Below are 25305 nucleotides of genomic sequence, written 5' to 3'. Positions count from 1 at the left end.
TGACATCAGCACTATTGTTGAAGAGCTTATCTGCTTTTGACATTCTAATCATACGCACATTAAAATTAAAGCTTTTGTCCTTGCATTCTACGGAGAATTGTCCACACAAGCTCTTAAGTGCTCCTCAAACAATCAAGACAAAGATAGTTGGCTGTGTTTAAGCCCATCCTGTCTTCTCAACACCACTGATTTGGACGTCAATGGAGGATATTAATTACTTAACCCTTACTGCAAGTATGGGGAACCTCCTAATACCTCTCTTTCTGACCCCCTAAGACTCTCCCCAGGACATACCCTCTCCCTAGCCACACTTCCAACTATCCCTGCTTCACATCCTCCTAGAATATGTCCTTGAACCCTGAATATGCCTTTTGCCTGGATGGATGGAGGATTGAGAGGTGTGTGTAGAAAGCAGCCTGCTGTATAAAGGTAAAGTTCATATTAAATTCTCCATCCACTTTTTGGCATACCCAGAAGGGAATGCAGCCCTTGTTCCTGAAAAAAGTTACCCATCCCTACATTAGCGTTCTGGAGCCCTGCCCTCCTAGCATGTGGAGTGCTGTCCACTATACAGGAGAGTCTGTTTACTATGCAGCAAGGAAATGGAGATTTTAAAAAAACAAAATCCTCCTCTCATCACAGTGCAACAGAGCTACCAGGATAGGAATTGCTTCACAATCCAAAGACTCTCTGACGCAACAAGAGGCCACCACAACACTGTTCCCTAGCTAAGGAGCAAACTGTGAAAGCCTTTCCTTGATCTATTCTAGAGTTTGGGCAGAGTTGGCTAATTTCTTTTTTCTCAGTGCTAGAGTTTGGAAGCCCACTGATCCCTTCTTGTGATCTAGACTGAGAATGTGGAATCTGTGGCCCTCCGTACGTTGTTCCATCAGATTCAGCCAACATGACCATCGGTAAGGGATGATGGGAATTATAATATGACACATCTGGAGAGCCACAGGATACCCATTCCCAGTCTAAGGGTTGCATAAATGAAACCCATGTTATATTACTAGACGACCAGTTTATTTCTTTGGGAGGCTGAATTAACAACCACAGACTATAGGGCAGCAGAAGGAATGCACTGATCACCTGGGATCTTTTTTCACAAAAGTGCTAGCAGTGTGCATTGCAAAAGTTCCTATTTGCATGAGGCAATCTGAGAAAACAAGTACTTTTTGTTCTCTGTTAGAGAAGGTTATCTGATGACACACAAAAGTAAACAAGAATTGTAAATAAAATACCAAACTGAAGTCTTAAATGTTGTTCCTGAAAATGGGTGCAGGTATGTTTCTCACATAGGGATAGCTTGTAATGTGCATTTATTAGCAACATATATGAATAGCAAATTACTTCATAAAATAAGGTGTTGGGTTACCGTGTGCCAACCCCCTTTTATTCTGCTGGTAGTGCAAATTTAAGAATAACACATTTGTTACTAGGTCCTCCAATACGATAAAACACACAGTGGCATTATGCAGTAATTTGGATATTTTACTGAGTATATATTCCAGCATTATATTTCATGCCTCATTTGTTGGAAAACTCATTAGATTAGTGCGACACCAAGCTTTAATGCAGCAAGTTCAGAGTCTGCCCCCCTCCCTTCAACCCCCCACGAAGTTGAACTCTGCTTGTTTTCCTTTTGTGCTTGAATTAATAAGTGGCAAATGTGTTCACTGTCTTAGCATTTGTGTACAATGTGGTGGTAGATCTATATTTTGAGAGAATAGGAGGAGCTGTAAAAAGAAATTGTGCCCTTGGGCTTATGAGATAAAAAGTCTCCCCTCACACAGTTTACATTTGCAGGGCACAATCTCCTCATCTATTAAACTCTGCAGGAGTTTCCTTTGACTCGTACATAGATTATGCAATAGTTTTCTGAACTTTCGGTGTGTGGCCCAAGAGCAGCATTAAGCAAGCAACTGAAATAAATAATTTTTGACAAAGAGAAAGATTGAGCAAGCAAAGAGCTGCACTTAAGCATAGTTTTAACCACTGGCTCACTGAAAGAATTACTATTATTCCATTGCTTTATCAGTGCACTCTAGGAGTGCTTCCAAATGGGCTCTTACTGAGGGGTAGGTACTATTCACACATGCAAATTTTTCATGAGATTCACCCAACATAATTGGCATCAAAACACTGGCCCATATTTTCCCCCATTTAATTCAGATTTCACTTCCAACCCCTTCTTAAAAACATAAATTATGATATCTGAATGAACCATCTGCAGTATTTAAGCTCCCATCTAGAAACACACTCTGTGCTTTGGGGAGGGGGGCTTATAAAAATAATATGCCAACAAAAGGTAGTATGATGATCAGATGCTAATGAAGTGGTTAGTAGCAACCAAACCAGACAATTTTTGTTCTGTCTACAGAAGACAAAATCCAGCAGACCTTTATCATGATTAATCCCATTGAAATCAATAGAATTGAATCAAGCCACAATCAAGTCACCTTCCACTTATTTTATTTGTTTTTAGCATATATCCCACCTACTTTCAAAGGAACTCAAGGCAGGTAACAAGTCACAATACCAAAACAGTATCTCAACTACAAACTATCTTCAAATTGAAAACAAAATGAAGCTCAGTAATAGTTCCAGCACTGCCAAGCACCAAGAAGAAAGATAATCAGTCAAAGGCCTTTTTGCAAAAGCACATCTGTTTCTGCTACTTCAAACCATAGAGTGATGGGGCATTGTGCCACTTGCTTGACCAGGCATTCCATGGGTTGTCCACAGACAATGCTCTAGCCATTGTTGCCACCCACTCTGCTTCTTCACAAGGTCAAGGGATCTAGAGCAGGGCCTCGGATAATGATGGGAGCACATTGGGAGGAATGTATTGAAGAAGGCAGTCCCACTGCTTCCAATGGAACTTAATCACAACACAAAATGACTTCTGTGAGGATATGATACACTGTCACATTTTTAAAAGGAGCAGTAAAAGAGATGGGAAGACAAAACGATGCAGGTACCCCCTCCGAACAACAGGGGAAAGGCATGGACGTGCTCCCTTACAGAGAGAAGCTTTTGCACCTCTCTTCAGTTCAGAGCAGACAGAAGGGTTGGTGTCCAGTCCTAGCATCTAGTAGCTTAGTTTAGTGTGGCATTAAAAAGGACTATTGAGGAACAAAGACACTGCACAGTCTTCCTAAGACATAATTTGACTTATTGTGTGGTGCAAACCAGGCCATTGAGTAAGAATTTAGAGAAGCAAAACCCTAGTGTGCACTCCAGCATAGCATCCTCTATGATTTTGGTCTGGAGTTTACTGAGGACTGAAGGGTCTTGGCCAGTTGGAGAGGTGATGACACTCTAGAGATTCAGATTCTCTTCTTGAGGCACGTGAACTCCTGGCTTCAGCCGCAGAGCCAGATTGGGTGTTAAATTCTCTTCCTCTGAGTAGCCTGCAACATGCTCTTCATCAGACAGCATCCTTGTAGGAAGCTCCCACTAGCTCACATCTGCTGCCCAAGCACTGCCTGAGGCCTCTGGGATGTGGGATGCCTGTGCTTCCACACAACGCTCATTTGTTTTCCTAATACTCAATTTGCACTATAAGCCCTAACTGAATGGCTATGAAAAGAAAAATAAAATCCACTCTGAACTCTTGCCTCAGACACGCACAGGGAGGAAAGCTCAGTAAATCATTAGAGGTGGCAGCTAGCCCTGCTGGCACAGAGGTCTGGTATTCCTGGAACTTTTGGATGCTGAAAGTCTCTTATAAAATTAAAAGGTCTGACAAAGACCACTTACCGCCAGCTGGAGGGAAGCGGCAGTTGCAGGCTGGCGCAGCCACAGTGGAGCTGGTCGGTCTTTTTGCTTCAGCACAACCAAGGGAGGTTGTCACTTGCTCCTACACCAGCCACACCAATAGCAGCCCATTGTGGGCGAGCTAGGGGGGCACAGTCTTAGGAGCCTAGGACTCAGCTTCAAGCAGCACTGGATTCCCCACCACCACCCTAATATTTATGGTGTATGACTGCCCATGGGTAAGCGGGCAGGCCCTGCATAAGACCATAGGGAGTGGCTCGGGCGACTCAGTCAGATGGGTGGCATATAAATAATAAAAACATTATTAATTATTACTTGCTTTGGAAGTCTTCAGACACCGTATTTGTGACCAGGGAGGAATTTGCTTTCAGACAAATTGGGCCTGCCTAGGGCTTTCACCTACCTTATAGCAATTGTGACTACTCAATGGCAGATAAGGCACTGGATTGCATCCATAGCCTAGATGGATGGCGGGGGTGGTTGGGAGCTCCACTCCCCGCTCCAAGGTATCAGGTTTTCCTGGTAAGGGATCCAAGGGAAGATGCATTTGTCCTGATGCCCAGATGCAGGCTGATGGGCCATAGAACTCCCAAAATGGCGATCTTGGAGGGTGATCCTTAACCTTGGTTAACCCTGCTGACTAATCAACCTGCAGACAAGTTGAGCGATTCAGGATAAACAGCCAATGCCTGCTGACATCTGTAATCAATAAAGTTGTTGCCTGTTTTTAATCCCCCCCCCCCCCCCGCGCGCAAAAAATGGTTGTACTGTGTTCATTGCAACTTCACCATGCCTTGGCTCCACCACTCCGCAGCTTCACTGTGCTGGACCTGAAATTACAGAATTTAACAAAATGTGTTCTTTAAATCTCTTCGCTATTCAATCTCTGGCATTAAAGCAACAGAAGAATGCTGATGGGAAAATTATGCACAAAATCTGGCCTAAGAAATAGTTTTTAGGCGGCTGCCTTGACCTGTTAGATACAGCTTGGCTGTGATATAGACCTGAGGGGATTCAGTTCCAATTCTAATTTTGCAACAGATTTGCTTACATTTTCACTTCTCCCTTTGTAAAACAGTAGCAGTAGAAGCATTATGGGTTGTATACAGAGTTTCACAAGTGGAAAGCAAGTTTGTGCAATTGATCTTTCCCTTCCCATCGCCACAGCCCCATAATCTCCAGAGGGTTGGAGGGATCTATGAACATTGTGGGCTGCAACACGTAGAGCTGTATTGAGACAAGTCACAAAAATATTTCTCAAAATTGGATAGAGGAAGCTTGCATGAGTGGAGCTCTATTGATGCAACATAGGAACACAGGAACCCACCATATACTGGCTCAGACCATTGTTCTACCTAGTTCAGTATTGTCCATACTGACTAACAGCACCTCTCTGGGATTGCAGACAAAATTCTCTCCCAAATCTAAACTGAGGATTGAACTGGTATTTTCCACATGCAAAGCAGATGCTTACCATTAAGGTATAGTCCTTTGCCTGTGTCAGTCCTCCATTGCTGTCATAATAAACAAGTTTTACAACAATTATACAATTGTTCCCAGACGTTCCTGGGAACATGCCCTATTGAACATAATAGGACTTACTTCTGAGTAAGCAAACATGCATAAGTTTGCACCCCACACCCTGAAAAACAATTTAAATTTCCCACAGTCTAAAAAACCAACAACAAAGAAACTGTTTTTAGGTTTCTCTAAAAACATATGGGGCAAGACACAGTTTTGGATTTAACAGATGAGATCCAGATCCAAATAACTATATGAATCACAATGACACAGAGCAGATCTGAAACAGATTGGTCTGTTTTCAAATGCTACAGATTCAAGGTGAATCTTGTGGTCACCACAAGCCCCTAGTACACACTGTGGATGGGCCAAATTTGTCATTCGGTAAAGTGTGTTCTCCCTCATGGAGAGCACAGGTTGCGGGCGGGGCTGACAAGACACCTCACTGTTACTAGGCAAATGGTTTGGCCATCCTTTAAGCAGGGGCGGGCTGTTACTGGGGAAATCTAGATGTTGCCATTTGTTGATTGACAGCCCTATTTGTTAAATACAATGCTCGCAGCGAGGAACTTCCTCTTTTCACTGCTTACTTCGGATCACCCGCCCGCCCTTCCCTAATATTAGGCTGTTTGCTTGACCTTGCTATGCCTGTCATGGGGTCGTCTGCTTTGGGGCAGGGGCCTGGTAGGAATTTTGTCCATTTGGCTGATTAGTGTGTGCCACTTGGTTTTTGCCTACTGCGTAGCAAATCGTCACAACTTGTAAGGTTTGCGGTTAGGCATTGGTCTTGGAATTGGTTGGTGGAGGGGTATGGATTCGGCTGTGCCTGCCCCTCCAAAATGCTGCTGCTGCTGCTTCAAGGGTTTTCCGTTAAAGGAACCCAGGGGCTCCCCATGCTTTTGTCTGAAACCCCCTGGCAAGGGTCTAGGGCCACGCAAGCCCCTGGGAGCATTCTGGGGAGAGGTGAGGCATGGTTCCCAGTCCCGTCTCTCTCCCCAGGTGACTTACCCTTGCTGACTTCGCGGGGGGTGCAAATGTCAGAGCTGTCCCTGTGCGGGGTCAGTTAGTGCTACCAATGCCTAAGCAACCACTCACATTGCTGTAATTTGAATAAAGTTGTGGCCAAAATTATGCCAAAAACCTTAAACAAAAATTAAGTGTCAATTGTGTTTTTCTTTGGGGGGGTGTCTTGGGGACCTCAACGCGCAACAGCCCATCAGGCCTCAAAGATGCTGTTCTGAAAAGTTCCACAGCCTTTCAGAGAAATGTTTGTATGTTTGGCATGGGGGACAGGACACTATAGCAGAAGATGAGAGCTTAAAAACCTCCAAGCATTGATAAAAAACTGAATGTGGTGTTTTGGGATTCAAAGATGGTACATAATGAGACCTCCAGGTATAGGGTGGTATATAAATTCAATAAATAATAATGATAGATATAGCCCACAATCATCTTGGCCTAATCATAGTTAACTTGGAAATATATTCTATTGAAATAATTGGACTTATTTCCAAGTAGCAGCAAAATGCAGAATATGAAATGTAGGGAATCAGCATGCACATATGTGAACAGTCCAGTTGGCTTTTTTTTAATGGGAGAGAGAGTTAAATTGCTAGAATAGGGTGTGAAATTTAAATATTGTATGTATATAACCTGTAAACAAGGGGTTTTATTGGAATGACAGCACCAAAGAGAATCTGTTATCTTTCAGGGGTGTGTGTGGAGGGAATGCAGAAGAGCATTATATATCAATATGATTGATAGTGAAGAAACAAAGAGTGACAATGTGGAAGAAACAGTATCAGTGTGCGGACTAAGATCACCTTGGGCAACACTGATAAAACAAACTCTGCTGGAGCAGCAAAGAAGGGGGGTTGGGGTCTGCTATGGATCCTTGCTGTTTAATCTGATTCCTTTTTTGTAAGATAATGGGTTTCTAGACAGTGGAAATGCTGATGATCCAGTCTATTTGGATTTCAGTACCCCATTTGATACACCGCCACATGGGAAATTAATAGTTACGCTGGAGAAGATGTGGATTAATACAGGTACTGGAAGATAAGCATGCAGTTAGATAAAGGTGAGAAGGAAAAACAGACTGACAAGCAAATGTTTGAACCAAGAGAGGATCGTAACTCCATGATAAGAGGCCACTCTATTCAACATTTCCACCCATGTCTCTCTCTGACAATGGAATAAGGAAAACATTAACAGAATTTGCTGAGACCCAAGATTTTGAATACATCATTGGTGCGGTTGAGGGCTGGGAAGTACTAGAAGAGAATGAAAATGTAATAGACTACAAATTGCAAGGTTATGCATGAAGAGTAGTTAAAGGCTTTACTATGTGTTTCGCTATGTGCTTAGTTATATAGTTAGTATTTTGGTAGGGTGATTTAAAAAAAAAGTTTAACAAATTGAGAAAGAGAGAGACAGGACTGTGAAATTGCATGCAATAGTTGTTCAAAAAGTATTATGATATCATGAGAACTCCTATACAATTGCTCCTTTGTTGTAACTATGAAATCAATGGAAACTTCCTAGTGAAAAACTGCAGGAGTGTGGGTTTTGTACCATGGATTCCCTGATATATTGAGCGTACTTTGTTTTCTTGCCTCAGTGCTACAGACTGAACCAACCCCATCTGATGCAACTATATCACCTCAAAGGCTTTTGAGAAGAGGAGGCATTGGATCAGGGTCCCCCCTAACACAATTTTGCAGTGAAATAATAAATGGGGAACCATCGTAGAGTTCCATGGTTAGGACCCTTTAGCTGAGAGAAAGAAACTCAGAAGCTAAGAAGGGCAAGAGACTCTCCTCTCATGGACTTAATAGAAGTGAATGTTCTTACAGTGTGTGGCAGATGGGGGCACACACTTAGCAACTTCTTAAAGGGGTTGCTGACACCATTTTGAAATACCCCTGGTTTTGAAGTATGTCAAATCTACCAGGGTGTAGGTGGGTGATGGCCCTTTTTGTCCATCTTGGAGATAATAGAATCATAGAATTGTAGAGCTGGAAGGGACTCCAAGGGTCAGCTAGTTCAACCCTCTGCAATGCAAGAATCTCAACTGAATTGGGAATAGTTCTTTGGGACTAGCTTGTTGTTGTTTAGTCATTTAGTCTGTCCAACTCTACAAGACCCCATGGACCAGAGCATGCCAGGCACTCCTGTCTTCCACTGCCTCCCGCAGTTTGGTCAAACTCATGCTGGTAGCTTCGAGAACACTGTCCAACCATCTCGTCCTCTGTCGTCCCCTTCTCCTTGTGCCCTCCATCTTTCCCAACATCAGGGTCTTTTCCAGGGAGTCTTCTCTTCTCATGAGGAGGCCAAAGTATTGGAGCCTCAGCTTCACGATCTGTCCTTCCAGTGAGCACACAGGGCTGATTTCCTTCAGAATGGATAGGTTTGAGCTTCTTGCAGTCCATGGGACTCTCAAGAGTCTCCTCCACTCCTCCTTTGGGACTAGCTAGCCAAGGGAAATAGCCGGAAAAGGTGTGAATTTGAGGAGTTTTCTCCCTTCCTCCTTGCCAGATGGGAGGAAAGCAAATCTAAAGAAAGTCAGGTAACATAAATACACAACTATGTGTTTCTATGTGTTGGCTCACTTTGGGGATCATGGACAACAATAACTTTCTCGGCCTTACTGGAGGGAAAGAGTCCACAGCAGACAAGGGATTGTTTTTAAGGGATAGAGGGCCTTGGGCTTGACTTTGTGATACTGCAGTGGGCAGACATTTACAAGTTGTAGAGTGACAAACCCATTTTCAGAACAGATGAAAGGTTTTTTTCTCCAGGGGAACTCATGGGAACTGTTTCAGCACCTCTCAGGTGGGCAACATTTCCCTTCTAAGAGAATGAGAGGTGTTCATGGTGATTTCCGGCATATATATATATATATATATATATATATATATATATATTGCACTGCTTTCAAGTAATATGTAACTCTGCAGATGTTTAATAACACATTGTGATATACAAAGCATATTTTTCCTTTGAAAATGTAAGGTTTTCTTTCAAAGTCTGGGGAAATAGTCACGGAGGTGTTCTGTGTTTGTTTGATGTAGAACATTCATCAACATTAACATCATGAATCTGTCAAAATAAAAAACAAAAAAGGGTTTTTAATATTTCAAGAGCATCATGTCCATAGCTTGCATTGAAATTTTAATTACCAGGAAAATCGCCAAGAAATTATATTTCCCACTCAGCTCCAGCTGATTTGCACACTAGTCTTCTCGTTTTGACAAAATTCCCAGCTATAAAGAAAGAAACTCGTTTAATTATCTTCTAAATTATCACTTTTAAAAGACAAAAACTGATATTTATTCACTTAGAACAACAAATATTCATCAGGACAGACTTGAATGGCAGCCTAATCCAAACGGTAGAAGCAGTTTAACACAGCCACTTCATGATGCAACAGAAGAAAAGTGTAAAATAAAGGAACAAATCTTTTAATCCTTGTAAGTTCCCAGGGGGCACTAACTAAATTCCCCGTGGTTTTCCAAAATACAGCAAGCAAGTTGCCTACTGGTGCAGGTCAGCAGGGCAGGGATTAACAGTAGAAATGACTCTGAAAAATATATGGCAGATTCTGTGGCTAGGCTCTTTTTAAATTAAAGGAGAGAGGGGGGAAAGCCCTTTCCATAACTGGCATCCTTCACAACAACCTCAGCATGCAAGTGAACAGCTGCATGGATGCAGAATATGAACTAAGTTTCTCATACCATGGAAATCACTTTCAAGTCAGAGATGAGGCACATTTATGAGGTAGGCTGCAAGAACGCTGTAGTTCTATTATCAGTGAAGAGGAGGAGATAAATTGAAAACTTCAGACTTTCTTATACATGTCTACTCAGAAGTAATTCACATGAGGCTGATGGGTTCCTTGCAGTAAGACGGTGTAGGACTGCACCCTCTTTAAATGTCTTTTTAAAGATTTGGTTGGTGCTTTTTGTGGTAAAATAATCAGAACATTCCTCATGTACATCTAACATAGGAGCAAGGTAAAGATTCAGGAAAAATTAGCCGGTTTTTGAATTCTTTAATGCAGTGCAGAATTTTTGTGATCTTGTTATTCGGTTGATATTTTGTGTGTATTGCCTAAAGTCCTTATTCTGGATTAGAGCTGAACATTTTATTTTACGTGTGCATGATGTTGTTATATCTTGAAAGAACCGCCCCCCCCAAAAAAAGTGGGGAAGTGAACATCATTGGACAGTGTCACTACTATCTTATTCTCTCCCCCCCCCCCCCCATTTCTCTTATGAATTCAGCAGGAAATAACTGCATGCCATTAACCTGCCTCAAATTTCATCACTTTACTCCTGCATTTTTCTGGGTTAAAGTGGTTCCAAACGGATTTTTTATTTTATTTTTTTGAAGCAATTAACACAGAAATGACCACCAAACATTCAACATTTCCCCTATAGGTTTCCAGTAGTGGCTTTTATGTCACGCAAAAGCTCAGATAAGGTGCAGAAATTAGCAGTTAGGGAAATGTCATGGAAACGGAATCTACTTCTGTGTAAATGCAGCCTATGTTTCAAACAACACAGACAGTACTGTGTTTCTTTCTCTCCTGTACAAATAGTTTGCCGCTTGCTCCCCAGGCCCTGCAGGTATGTCTGTGCTTCTGTCCAGTGCTGAACTGGAACTGCCTTTTGCTCTGCAGATTATATGTCCGCTTCTGGGCCTGCAACAGATTAGTTCCATGAGCTACTTCCACTGGGCCCAATTTTCAGCCATATCTCCATTATCAAAGTCCATAGGAGGTGGTTGCCAGGTGCTGGAGGCCATCTGTGATATCTGCTGTGGTGTTTTCATCTTGTAGCTCTGCTTTTCTCTGGCCTCTTGTTAGATCCCTGTTTTCTCACAAACAGACAGATACTATCCTGTCTTTGTAACAAGAACAACTTTCATTTGGTACTTTTTCTTTTAACAACAGCATAGTGTGCACTCTATTGCCCTCTCTGGTAGCCTGAGAGAATATTCTGAAATTTACAGTCATTCCTTTTATTCCGCTTCTCAGACTTTCACTGCCAGTTGCCATCAAAGGGACAGGGGGACTGTGCTCCAGAGGGTCTGCCCACAGATGTCACAATATCAAACCTTGACTATTTTGGATTTCTGAAAAGCTAACTAAAAAAAAATGTCACCAGATTTTTGAGGGACTAGGAAAGACAGAGAAGTTGCTTTGAGAGAGAAACACAAAATGAAAAATGTGGCTATCAGGATTCTACCGAACTGGAGGGAAGAGAATTTTTTTCTTCCTCTCTTTTCCATCTGTTTACCTTCGTTGTTCTTCCTTAAATTAATAAACATTTTTGTTCTTGGGGGAAAGTGGCCAGCTTCTGTCTACTCACAGCTGCTAACCTACAGAGACTCTGACAGTGGCCTCTAAGAACTCTCATTATTATACAAATTAATAATAATAGGCAAGGTAATGAGATCTGCAAAATGAATTTAAACAGGGCACTTTCCCATAAGGTTACCAAGAGATGGATCTGTTGAAGGTCACAGAACTGGTGCACTTAAGCAGATAGAAAGAAAGAAACTTAGTTCAGGTTTGTGCTTGGTTTTTCCTCTAGTTTTCATCTCTCTATGGAGCTGGTCTAATCATATCTATACTTTTGTTCTTAATAACACACTTTTTTTTCCAATTGCAGCAGACTTTTCATTCTTATGCTCTTGTTTGTTTCTCTTTAATTGTACATTTCTTTTTCAGTCATTTATGGGACAGCAACAGCAAGGAGCAAGTTTCCCAACCCACTCTGAGGACCCCATTTCATAAATCACACAATCATTTCTGAAGAGAAAATGGCAAAGAGGCTTTACAAAAGTATGTCCGTTTGTTAGGATCACAGATTACTATACAAACACATTCTATATGTTACCATAGTACTGTTAATGTACAAAGGGTGAGTCTTTTAAAAGAGGCCCCATGGAACATTTGTACTCTGTATCCACGAGGCCTCTTTTAAAGGACTCACCCTGTACTTATAACCCTGCTTTTGCCCTAGGAGCTCAGAGTGGCGTATGTGTCTCTTCCCATTTTGTTTTGTCCTAACAACTAACCTCTACAGTAGGTTGGGCTGAGAGAATTTGTCTGGCCCAAGATCACCCAGTGAGATTTGTGGCAGAGTTAGGATTTGAACCTGAGTCTTCCCACACCTTCTCTGACCACTACATATTTCCTTTATAATATGTATTATGGCTGGGGGGAACGACCCTCCCCAAGTTTTCCAGCTGCATCAGCCCATGGCAAGCCACCCACCTATACCTACTAGCATGCACATGATCTAACTTTAGCATGCCACTGCAAAGGGGTGCCAAATGCTGCACTCTGTGTAGGATGGTAGCTTCACATAGTCGCCTTGCATGGGCTGAATTATATGGAGGTGGGCCTATACAAACCTTTACCTACTGTCACTGGATACTGCAAAATATTTATGGAAACAGGTGCTGTGTTAGGTCTTCCTCAACACATATGTAATATGCTGGGTGTCATGGTTTCTCTGATGCTCAGTTCCACACAAGCAAACATCTCTCTAAAGGTCTCGTTTCCAGCTTTTAGCTACAACACCCTTAAAAGTAAGCAAGACAAATCACAGGAAAGCATTTTGTTGGGTGTGGGTGAGTACAATAATGCCTTTGCATGAAATGAACCCCTAGTATTAAAAATAGGATGTTAAGCACGTTGTACAAAGCAACACTTGGTAGCTTGTAAATTATTTCCTTTGATATTTACTTCCTGATATGTAGCTTTAAAAAAATCAAAATTCTTAAAGGCATAGCCAAACTGAACACACACACATTGTATGTGTGTCTCTCTGTGTGTGTACACACACACACACACACACACACACACACACACACACACAAATGGAAAACATCAGCCATGGAGGAGGGAGCACTTCCTTCTTCAGTGAGAGTTGCAAACATTAGGGCAAAAGCTTGTATATACAGCTCAAAGGGATATAAAATCAGAAACAGGGATATTCAGTTTTCAAAAATCATTGGCCAACCTAGGACCAGTTTTTAAATGACTGAGCCCCCTGTGATTGTCACCTTCCAGAATTGCATTGGCTCATTCTCAGGGCTCTGAGTTTTCTGTGCCCCATCAGTCCGCCAGCCCCTACAGAAATTACTTATTGTGATAATACTGCTACAGTTCCTATGGACCCAGAATTATGGGAATTGGTAAAAATTAAACCAAAGCAGGTTGCAAACGGCCTATTTAATTTCAGCTGCCACAGGCAGACAGTTTCTGCAAACTGTTATCCCACCCTCCAAGAATGGCTGTCATCTCTCTGCTGTGTAAGCCTTGGTCATGGGTATCTGTTGCCTCTGTTGCACAAAGCAACAACTGCCTCTAGACTGTAATAGGCTGATTTATCACTGTCAAGGGTTTATTTTATTATTTTATTTTAAATGACTATCATTATTAAGGCTCCTTTTGAGATTACATACATATTTATAAGTACATTATGCTAGGCTGAGGAAATCATTTCCAGGCTTATAAGAGAGCACTATTAGGGTCATGAAGTTTTTACAGCTTATTTGGTGTTTGTTAAGTGGTACTGGAGCTTTCCCATTCCCTCTGTATGGTAATTGCTGCCTGTAATTGAGAGCATCTGCTGTGTCTACTGCAAAGGGCATTGTTTTCATATTGATCTGTCATTTTCCTTCAGCCAAATAGGAGGAGATTTTTATCTTGATGACTAGCAACCGCCGTGTTCATTTGAATGTATCACAGCAAAGAAGGATGTCGAGGTGCCCTCCTATGGAGGCAACACTTCTTCCGCTGCTGTATTCCATCCATTCCCTTCTATGCTAACAGCAGCCACCCATGTCATCCTGGGTTGCTGTCAGGTCCAGCTTCTGTGTAACTAAGGGGAACAGAAGAGCAGTTCTCCCAGCTGCTCTGATCCGTGAGCAAACCCTGACCCACAACTTTCCTAGGGGTCAGAAGGTGCATTACCCGTCACACTCTAGCTAGCTTATCAGTACTAGGAGGCTCCTGTGGCTGGTATGTCTTTTGACCTATGGACTACACCCATTGATTTCATCTAATAAGCTGTTGCTATCAAAGTCTATCACAGCCAATGTAATTCTTATTTTAAAAAGTAATTAGACTTAAGACCCATAAAGAAACAACAGACCATTGCCTAGATTACTTGGATCCTTTCCAGTCTGGCTTCAGGCCTGGTCATGGCACAGAAGCTGCCTTGGTCACCCTGGTTAATGACATTTATCAGGAGAGAGGGACCCTGCTTGTTCTCCTTGATCTCTCAGTGACTTTTGATACTGTTGACCATGGTATCCTTCGAGAGCAGTGTTTCCCAAAGTTGGGTCTCCAGCTGTTTTTGGACTACAACTCCCACCATCTCTAGCTAGCAGGAGCAGTGGTCAGGGATGATGGGAATTGTAGTCCAAAAACAGCTGGAGACCCAACTTTGGGAAACACTGCTCTGGAGCCTCTCAGTAGGTTGGGGGAGCTGTGTTTTAGTGGCTCTGCTCCTACCCCCAGGGTCATTTCCAGAAAATAGTCCCGAGAGGCTACTGTTCAGCACCATGGACAATGTCATGGGATTCCTCCCCAAAAAATGCTAGTTAACATTTATATGAATTCATAGAATGCTGAAGGTGTGCTTCTTTCCCCTGGTTTTTAACACTTAAGGTGTATATTTTTAGGAACCTCCTTATTTCTGTGATTGTTAATTGTTCTGAGCTGTTTTTTAATATTGTGTGATACTAGATTTTAATATTAATCTTGGGTTTTAATTCCAGTAACCTACCCTGGGACCTTATGGTGAAGGGCAAGTAATAATAAACTGTAACAACTGCAACATGTATTATTATTTGGAATTTGGGCTGAGCTGAAACTTTTCAAGGTTTTGGAAACAATTTGGCAATGTTAATGTCTCCCTCTTTGATGATTTTTGCAGTCCTTGCCATGGAAAAAAAATATGGCTCAATTATTCATTTAATGCATTTGGTGATATTTCCAAGCCAAATCTGTTTGGATACACAGCATTGTTATGTTATCCAGTTCATGAAGTGAGCCTTGATGGGGAGGAATTGTCCATGTGACTAATCCAGGAAGGAAAAAGGAAACGCAGCCACGGGAAACATTAACATTGAACAGGATTGGAAATCTAACAGCATAAAAACATAAGAAGATCCCTGCTGGGCCAAACTAAAGATCTATCTTTTCCAACATCCTGTTTTCACAGTGGACAACCAGATGTCTATGGGACCTAAGCAAGACCTAAGCACAATGGCATTCTCTCAACCATGATTCCCAGCAATTGTTATTCAGAAGCATTCTTGCATCTGGTGCTAGAGGTAATATGGCCATTTATGGCCTTTTCCTCCATGAAATAACCTCACTCTTCATTGTATTATTTTTCAGGAGAAATGTCAATGCCACCCAAATGTCTTGTTTTAACCCAAGAATCAAAAGTGGAGAATATTCAGTATTGCTATTTTTAAAAAATATTGTATAAATTCCTCTGGTCATTTACACTGACTATATTGGCTACTCTGTTTTTACCATTGATCATTATCAGCCAGTTTGAAAACTTTTCTGAGTCAATCAGTACTTCAGTGCTATCAGTGTAATACGCCATTACATCCCAGCCATTATAAATCTTATTCAAGGTTCAACAATTCCGACAGGTGGTAGTGTTTAATTCTGTAACCAATTGTGTCAGCTAGGTATACTCAATGACAAAAGTACCCAAGCATAAAACTTTGAGGTCAGACATTTTCACAAACCTTCTGCTAATGCTTCACCTTCATATTGACTATTGTCGGTTCACATGGAAATACAATGGGCACAATAGTAATAAGTTTGGGCCTCAGAAAGGATTTATTCTGGCTCCCTAATGTACATGATCCAACACATGTTTGCAATACACGCCTACCTCTGTTTTTCACCTCTTCCCTGCCCAAAACTATCTAGGTACACACTGGGTGTGGGGGGGAGAGAAGTAGTTTGTGAATCTGCCTTTAGAAACCAGATGTACTTTCACAGCTGCTTCATACAATACATGCATGACCCTTGCAAAGTTATACATTTTTAAATCCAGGCTCAATGGGACAAGCTTTCAGTACATGCTTAACTCTCCCATCCAAATGAATAGGACTCAGAAGCTCTTGTTTTTTGGTTCAATCATGCCCTGTGCTTTCAATAACTCAATGGGTTTATGACAAATGCAGATGTCCAACTTACTATATGAGTTATGTGTGTCATGGAATCAGGAATGGCTGTAGCTCCCACCACATGTATGAATGGCAGAAAACACACATTTTCCTACCATGTAACAGATGACATTGAGACCAGTTTACTGGCAAAGAGTGGGCAGAAAAATGGAAACCAAGACAAGGGGGAGTTGCGGATAGCCTTGCACAATCCTTGAGAACTATGTTCAATTTCTGTTCTCCTTTTTTTGCACATCACTGCCAGTAGCTAAGCCTCTGCAGGCAGCATTTGGCCCTCATTTACAACTGGTTGTGTGCCTGCATAAATGTGATTGAGGCTTAATCAACTTTATGGATGCACAACTGCTAATAGAATCTTGCTCATTCTCTTTGCTGTATTTGGCTTTGCATCACTAGCTGAATTAAAAAGCAATAAAAGCGGGGGGGGGGAGGTTGCCAAAAAAAAATAAGCAAACCTGGCACTTAATGTAAATAGGGAACAGATATTATCAGAGCAGGATGGTGACTATTCTTTTAATAGCTACCTTTCAGAACAGAATGACACTTTGAAAACATTGCATTAACATTGCACTGAACTTGGGAATAAATGTAAGTACAATGATTTGACGTCAACTCAAGAGAACAGTGTTTTCGTAAATTTCTGACAAATCTATCTTTAAAGCAGTGACTTGGAAGGCAAAGCCAGATGAAGTTGTATGGCTTCTTCACTCACTGCGCGGCTTGTAGTATTAATGAGCACACTAATTGGAAAGTTGATAACTTTTAACTACTGTTATCTGACGCACATTGTGAAGTAGAAAAAGAATATACTAGAAATGCTATTAATAGCTAGGTGGCATCTTCAGGTTGGGAAAACTTTTTAGTTCTGAGGCTTACGAAAGTCTATGTAAGAATGGACAGATTGGTCTATTTCCAGTTCATGACGGTTTTTCATGTGGTCATTCATAAATTCATTTCATTCCACTTTTTTTAAACAAAGGTGTATTTAAAAACATATTTATCTCAATATACACATTTCTAGACATGTGAATTATCAACACACTTTGGTATGTTTTTCAAGCTGAGAGCTGTATCTCAAAAGCTCAAAATCTACACATTAGTGCAGGAAGTGTGGATCAGGTTAATTCACATTGGAATTCACAAGAAATCAAATTTGTCAAGCATCCCTAAGACTAAGATACAGTTTGCATTTCACTTATCAGCACCAAATATCCTTGGCCAAGTGACTTCAGAGCAATTCTGGAAAAGGAATTCTGATTTCTAAAACAACCTTTGACCCGGCAGCAAGCAGCAGCATCGAATTGCTACGTTCTAAATTGGGTCCTGTGTTGCTGATGATTAATATGAAATTTTGTTGAAACCACTTTGCAGCGGTTTTTTTGCATCGGCTTGTTCCATTCCATAATGGTACATTACTTTTACTTAGGAGTCTTTATTCATGAATGTGAAAATGATCTAAAAGCATGTCTACTCAACAGCTTGGAGACATAAGGAAGATTAAACAGACAGAACTTTTGCTTCTCAACATCAGCCAGTGAGCCTGTGATTAATATAACATGTCAAGCATTGTAACACTGCAGAGTGTTAGCCTTTTGAGTTTCCACTTTCCTTGTGCAGGAGACATTACAGATTTGTTCTATACCAGGTGTGCTCCCCAATGGGTGTGCCCCATTGAGTTCCACCATGGTCCACTCCACACATTAAAGCATCCATTAAAAGCATTTTCTGTTTTAAACCTTAATCAGTGTGCCTGTGTGTCATGTGCAGAATGCAGTCACATAATCCTGGGAGCGTAGTTTGGTCACAAACCTTGCTGAATAGACAGGAAGCAGAAAATAAGTATCTGCTGTTGTCTAATGCACAATGTGGCCCTCAGGCATGCCACAGTGAAAGGGTGAGGTGAGATGGCAAGACCAGCTCTGGGTTGGTGGTGGCAGCCTCACAAGTGCATGTGCACCTGTAGGCTGCCACCAATGCCAACCCAAATCTTCCTCAACCTTACCACTGCCTGACTTGCCCCATTCCAGTGAATGCCCTGCTGGGAAGGTGCCACTGTCAATCTGTCCCCTTCTTCATGAACCACTGCTGGTGGCCCATCATACAGAGTTCCATGATGCAGAGTTCCCACTTGGTCACTTTTTAACCACCTGGAACAAGGTGGAACCCAGGTGTGCAATTGTTAAGAATAAATGCGAGTACAAACAAATGGTGTGATGGCCAAATGATAAATTCTATTTCAGCAAAATCCATGTGTTGAATAAAGCAAAGCAACCCAACTCGATCCCCCATGGATGATTCAGATCTGTATAGGAAGCCATATGAAGGGGGAGGGGATCTGGAAGGTGCTCCATATGGCAAGTGATTTGTGTGAGTAGCTGAGATTATTTCTATCGTTCTATTACAAAACCCCCAAGACAGATGTTTTGCAGTGGTTTGTTTAAAAATGGCCTTAACCGCACTTCCCGCAAGTGGTTGATAACATGCAGTTGCATTCAAAACATTTGCCCACCTGGTGTCTGCATGCATCAATCAGACCTCAGAAGAAGCAAATGAGAAAAGTCCAGATGCAAGGAGGATGCAGCTAGAAAAGTAAATTGAAGAAAGGGACTGCTTGCACCTAATTAACGTTGTGGCCACGTCACCCGTGGCTGGTTCTGTGCCTTAGCCAAGGCTATGTGGCCTCCCTGTACTAAGATTTAATGTGCACCTCCCAAGAAAGCCCTTAGGGACTGCACATTAAGATCCACTATGCCTTGAAAGTGCTCAGCATGTCCCATATTAATAATCAGGGGACAGGAGTACTACCAGCGATTGAGAATTATCTGCTTGATCCTGGTCTGGGGTGTCTTGAAATTTGGCCAGATTATACAGCTTGGTGGGAAGACGCTTCATCCCAGCTTTTACTTTCCTAGGACAAATTGTCTTGATTTTTTATGATGAATAGACTTTTCAAGTGTTATAATGGTAGAGCACTGAAAAAGCTGGCTGCCTTAATTATATTCAGCAGCTCTTGTAGCTGTATAATTTGTCTCTCTTTTTTGTCGCTGAATGACAGCTACAACTCAGGAATATGCTTTTCTTTTCTGCTGAAAAAGTCAGCAGAGACCTACTCTCTGATTTTGGGAGGCTGCACTGGGATGAAATTCCACCTGCTTACTTTGTATTAACAATGCTTATGTCACCAAATAGCCAGTAATATGCATCTTTCTTAACAATAAGCCACACAAGGGAGATGGCTAAAGAGGGGCTTGAGTGGCCTGACTAATAATCTTATCCCCTGATACCACTTGTTGGGAATAACTGTGAGGAGAGGCCCTATTGTGTTCATGTCCTGCTTGTGGACATCCCATATAGGCAACCACTGTGAGAACAAGATGCTAGACTAAATGGGGTTTTGGCCTCATTCAACAAGGCTCTTATGTTCTTCTTCAGTGATCTTCTTAACTGGTGAATCATTCCCATTTCTAAAACCTCAATTAATTTATCCCAAGCTTCTGAAATAACAAAGTCAAGGGAAAATAGAAGCCAATTATTCCCTGTTGCTCCTTGCCTTTAGAACAGAACACACTCTGGCCATTTAGAGTGAACCCAACCAACTGTTTTACATAAATATATGGGGGTGGGGAATAGCAACACATGGGAAACCATCACGTTTCCAATTCAAAAATATCTGACTTTCTAATTTAGTTTCCTCCACTTTCCCTTTGAGATTTGTCAAGCAGTATGAAAGCATGTTTTTGAAAGAAGGGTTGACAGAAAGCCAATAAAAGGACTTAGCTTGGAAAAAGCCACAGTGTTCTGAAGCTGCAGTAATGGCTATGTTACAAATGGCTTAATAATTTTGCAGAAACAACTGAAACCCGTAACACAATTGCTTTCCTCCAGCATGGTGAGATAGAAATGAACAGTATCATTTCTGAGCTCTTCAGAACTAGATTTGGTCTATCAGTTTTGTTTGCAATGTGCCTGGCATATTGTACGCACAGCAAGAAACATATTGCTTTATTTGATAACTTGGCTAGTTTGAGTAATTGCATATAGCCAAACTTGTTTATTAAGCTACCTTGTGTGTTTACTAAGGAAAGGAAGATGTTGCACCCAGTAGAATAATTCCTTCTTATGATAAGGTCATTTGCACAGAAACAAAACAAATACTACATTGCAAATGCCAAGCCTATTTAAATCCATGCTGAAATTTGAATTTCTTTCAAAGTAGAAAAGAGTATTGAAACAGTGCTGCTTTTGAAGGACTGACTGCATTCACATTCACCCAGGAACTGCTCTTATTTGTTTTCGCACCAGCACCAGACCAATGAACATTTTGTTACTTCCACAGCAGTTTTATTTTCTTTCAAACCAAACTATACCATTCCATGCATGGACAAGAACAACTAACTCTTTATGCAGACATAAGGCTATAAAACCCATGATGCATTGTCACTGTATGAAATATGCATGGTTGAAAACATCTGAGGACTCTATAATTTTGAGCAAGGAGTTTACAATACTGTCAAGTACATCTGAGCAACAAGAATCAGCTGAAATCTGAAAAGCCAGAAAGATTCCCCCCACCCCAGAAATCCCTGCTTGGGGTTGGTATTACCATTTTAAAAACAAAAGTCTCCTCCAGATTCTGCACATATCTATGCAAAACTTCTGAAAGTGGGTTGAGAAGTGATCGATGATCTGATGTAGAGTAAGGCCATCCAATAATTGCTTTGGCACAGATTCGGTGTTCACTGTACCACATATCCTGCAATACTGAAAAGGTCATAAATCAGACCAAGTACTGTATGGTTCATTTTCTCTTTGGGACAATTCAGTCATCGTGATAAACCACAGTTTATCAAGCTTTGTGTTTGCATGCTGCTTGGTATCCGATGTGTTCCTGAAGAGAAAATCTGAACCTTTTCACTTCCATTGTAGATTAACTACAGTTTAGCCTTACAATCAAACCCTAAACTGTGGGAAATCTTAACTATGGTTTGTTGAAACAAGCTAGCTGCATAATTCATGGTTTGAAGTTGACTTGCTTCAAACAATCAACAGTTTGTTGATTTAGATGAAATGACAAGCTGTGGTTAATCAAAAGCAGGAGCTAAATCTCCTCCTTGGGGCTGTGGTGGAAGAGGGGAGGAGAGGAGTAAAAGGGCTAGATGCTTACAGTGGCTCATTCCCATCACAATAAAACATGGGTTACATACATACATACATACATACATACATACATACATAATTTTATTTGTATGCCACATTTCCACAGTTAAAACTGTGCTCTTTATTTTCATGACTTTTGAACCATCTCTGTGTCATATGGTGTACAGTGTATTTCTGCTGATTTGTAACAAATATAGTCATCATTCAGATGCAGTTTTCAGATAACAATTGCAGTTATCAATTTGCTATGCCTTTCGGAGGCAATCCTTTTGTGTTGATGCCCCTTTCCAATATTATACCTCAGGTACAGCCATCAATGGGCTATCAAAGATTGGCTTGCCATGAAATTTGTTAACTATTAATGTGGCATCTTGATTGTCTCAGTGTATCACCAGATGTCTCTTTGAAATGAAGCACAGTAATATTACAACTACCTCTCCTTTTTCATGAATTCATGGCTTCATTAATAATAACTTCACATTTTGGGTCTACTGTGTAACAAGTTAAGGTGATGGTTCACTTTATTGATGAAATAATGGTGACTCTGAACATGGTGAGATACAAATTAAAATGTTTCCGGTTCATATATCATTACATAGACATGTTGACATTTGCAAAGCTTTTATATTTTATTTTTTAAATTTGCCTTGTCTTAAGATGGTTCTCCCTCCCCCCTCCACCGCCTCCAACTCAGGCATAGTTTCATACTTGAAAGTTACATGAAGCTTTACTAGGTGGCATGAATCAGTCAGCTGCGTGGCAAAAAAGAATATGACATGGTATCAAAAATCTTAACACCTACAGGCAATTCTGTAGACATAAATGAGAATATTAGCATAACATAACATCCAGCAAAAAGCTTTATATTTTAGTGTCTCAGAAACAAACACAAATGAAAGAAGAATATCTATGTCAGTTTGTTTTAACTGTGTGTGTGTCTATGTGTATAATATTTATTCCATATGTATCTGCCTTTCTGAAAATAACCTGTTGTAACCTAATGAAGTTATGTGTACTAAGCCACTGAGACCATAATTCTGAAACCACTTAGCACCAGTGCTGTCATACAGTGAGCAGCAAATAAGTCTGTGGCTGCTTTTTCAGTAAGTGATGCTAACAAATTCCTTTTTGTTCTAACACAGGGGAGATGAGTGTTTGGAACATCAGGATATGGCCAATGCGGCATTTTAGAAATCACTATTTTCAATCATTATGAATGCCCAAAGAAGTGCAGTTCTCCAACTTGGTCATCTTGTGTGTGTGGTTTTCCATGTCTCTGTAAGCCCATTGGAGTGGTTCAGATGTAGCACCAAACCAGGGATGAGGAACCTGAGCTCTGAGGTTTGAATGGGGCCCTTCTCTCTTTGACCCTTAGGATTCTTTCCAGGCCACGCCCCTTCTTCCTCAGACAACATCCCTCATCAGCCCTGCTGTGCACCCTCCTTGAAAGTTTTTCTTTTGTTTTCTTTCTTTTTTTTTGCCTGACTGATGAGGCTTCTTTCTTACCTGGATGGAGGATAGAGAGGGTTGTGCAAGTGTGTGCAGAAAGAAGCCTGCTGTACAAAAGCCAAAGCAACAAAATGGTTGCTCTAACCACTTTTGCTTTTGGCTCCACCCATCACCAGCTACAAGGTTGCTGAGGAAGGAACCTGGTCCATGAGCTGAGAAAGGTTCCCTACCTCTGCTCTACATCAACTATGGTTTGCTGAGTAAGGCTGCATGCACACTAAATATTTATAGCACATCTGGAACACATTCTTTCCCTCAAAGAATTCTGGGTACTGTAGTTTATTAAGGGTTCTTGGGAATTGTAACTCCGTGAGAGACAGACCAAGGTGGCCAGAATTCCTTGTGTGAAAGAATGTGTTTCGAACGTGTTTTAAGGGTATCCTGTGCACACAGCCTAAATCAAGACCAGGTTCACAAGTGTTCAAGCAAGCCACCATTTATTTCACTTAATAAATGTTCTGTCCCCCCTCTCCACCTTCTCTGTGAATAGCTGGTTGCAATACTGACACTTTTTGTGGCCTCCAAGGTCTGTTACTACCAATTCTCTTACCATTGGGGAGATGCAAAAACAGGCAGAGGCTAAGAGAGGAGCTAAAGAAATAATAGATATTTTAAATGGGGCATATTTTCTGAGGTTCTCTGGCAGCTCCTCTGTGTCATCGTACACCTTCCCAACCTGCAAAAAGGTCTATTGTTCCCTTGCTTGTTGGTGTTGTGGAGGGAAACACACCGATTGCTGACCTGCTAGCTTGCATGAAGCTGACATTACTGCTACTCCCAACCATGCAAAGATGCCCAGCACTGAACCTGTAGCCTGCCCATTTCACTGATGAGAATCGATGTGAAGATCTTGTCAACTACGCTGGCAGGTAGATAGCCTCCGAATTTTATTCAGCCCACCAGGGCTCAATAAAACTCCTGACTTTGTTGCCCAGCTGCTTCAGAGAGCTGGTGTAGCATAGCAACAGAGACCTAGGGAAAATAAAAACACAATAGCTACTTTGAGCTTTGCTTCTGCCACACAGCTCACTAGGCAACCCCAAGCAGGCCTCTTGGTCTTAGCCCTTGACCTATGTTATGAGGATAATACTCCTCACCAGGTCATCTGCGTGAAGCACTTTTGTGCTGTGTAGGGGCTAAATGCTAACTTGGCTTTGCAAACACGGGGGAAGTGGGTTGTCAAGCACTTGCAAGGCCATGATGCATGGCTACGTGGTCTGCAATTTTGGTATTCTGGTGTTGTCGTGAAGCTTGAACAAAATAAGAATTAAAGACAGGTGCACTTGTGGAAAGGTAAAGGTAATGGACCCCTGGACGGTTAAGTCCAGTCAAAAGCAGCTATGGGGTTGCAGTGCTCATCTCACTTTCAGGCCAAGGGAGCTGGCATTTGCCCGCAGACAGCGTTCCAGGTCATGTGGCCAGCATGACTAAACGCTTCTAGCACAGTGGAACACAGTAATAGAAGCCAGAGCGCACAGAAACATCATTTACCTTCCCACCACAGCAATGCCTATTTATCTACTTGCACTGGTGTGCTTTCAAACTGCTAGGTTGGCAGGAGCTGGAACAGGGAAATGGGAGCTCATTCCGTCGCAGGGATTCGAACCGCCAACCTTCCAATCAGCAAGCCCAAGAGGCTCAGTGGTTTAGAGCACAGCGCCACCCGCATCCGACTTGTGTGTACATTATACTGTAGCATTCTATAAAATAATGTGGGTGGGAACTGAGGTGTAAGGTAGTTTGTTTATTTTTCTTCTTCTTCTTCCTTACATTGACTACAGCATCACGTTTGTACCACAGTCAGCGAGTGGAACAAGAGGGCATGCATGAATGATGCCGGAGGAAAGCACTTTTGTGTGCAATCCTTCAGAGAAATTGTTCAAGAACACTTCATCCGTGGAACAGATTTCCTCTAATTCTTCAAGGTCGGTGTCTGCATGGGTTATCTGCCAAGTAATTGTCAGTCACTTATGCTGAAAAGGAGCGGGGTCATTTTAAAGATCAATAGAAAACACAAACATTTTGTGTCGTTTTCTACTTTTCATACGACACTATTAGAAAATTGCTACTTTGACAAAACACATTAGGAAAATGTAC

At 41.6% G+C, this 25305-nt stretch overlaps 1 long non-coding RNA gene across 1 annotated transcript in view; it reads right to left on the bottom strand.

The window, feature by feature from the left end:
• Positions 1–9245: 9245 nt before the first annotated feature.
• Positions 9246–25305, bottom strand: part of LOC310760356 — a 31076-nt gene continuing 15016 nt past the window's right edge. The window contains exon 3 of the long non-coding RNA XR_014546919.1: positions 9246–9405. This is a non-coding gene — a long non-coding RNA (uncharacterized lncRNA). The remainder of the gene's footprint in view (positions 9406–25305) is intronic.

The sequence above is a fragment of the Podarcis filfolensis genome (assembly GCF_964270895.1).
Source record: "Podarcis filfolensis genome assembly, chromosome: 3".
NCBI lineage: Eukaryota > Metazoa > Chordata > Lepidosauria > Squamata > Lacertidae > Podarcis > Podarcis filfolensis.
The sequence above is the reverse complement of the archived record's forward strand: the minus strand, read 5'-3'. Positions and strand labels throughout refer to the sequence as shown.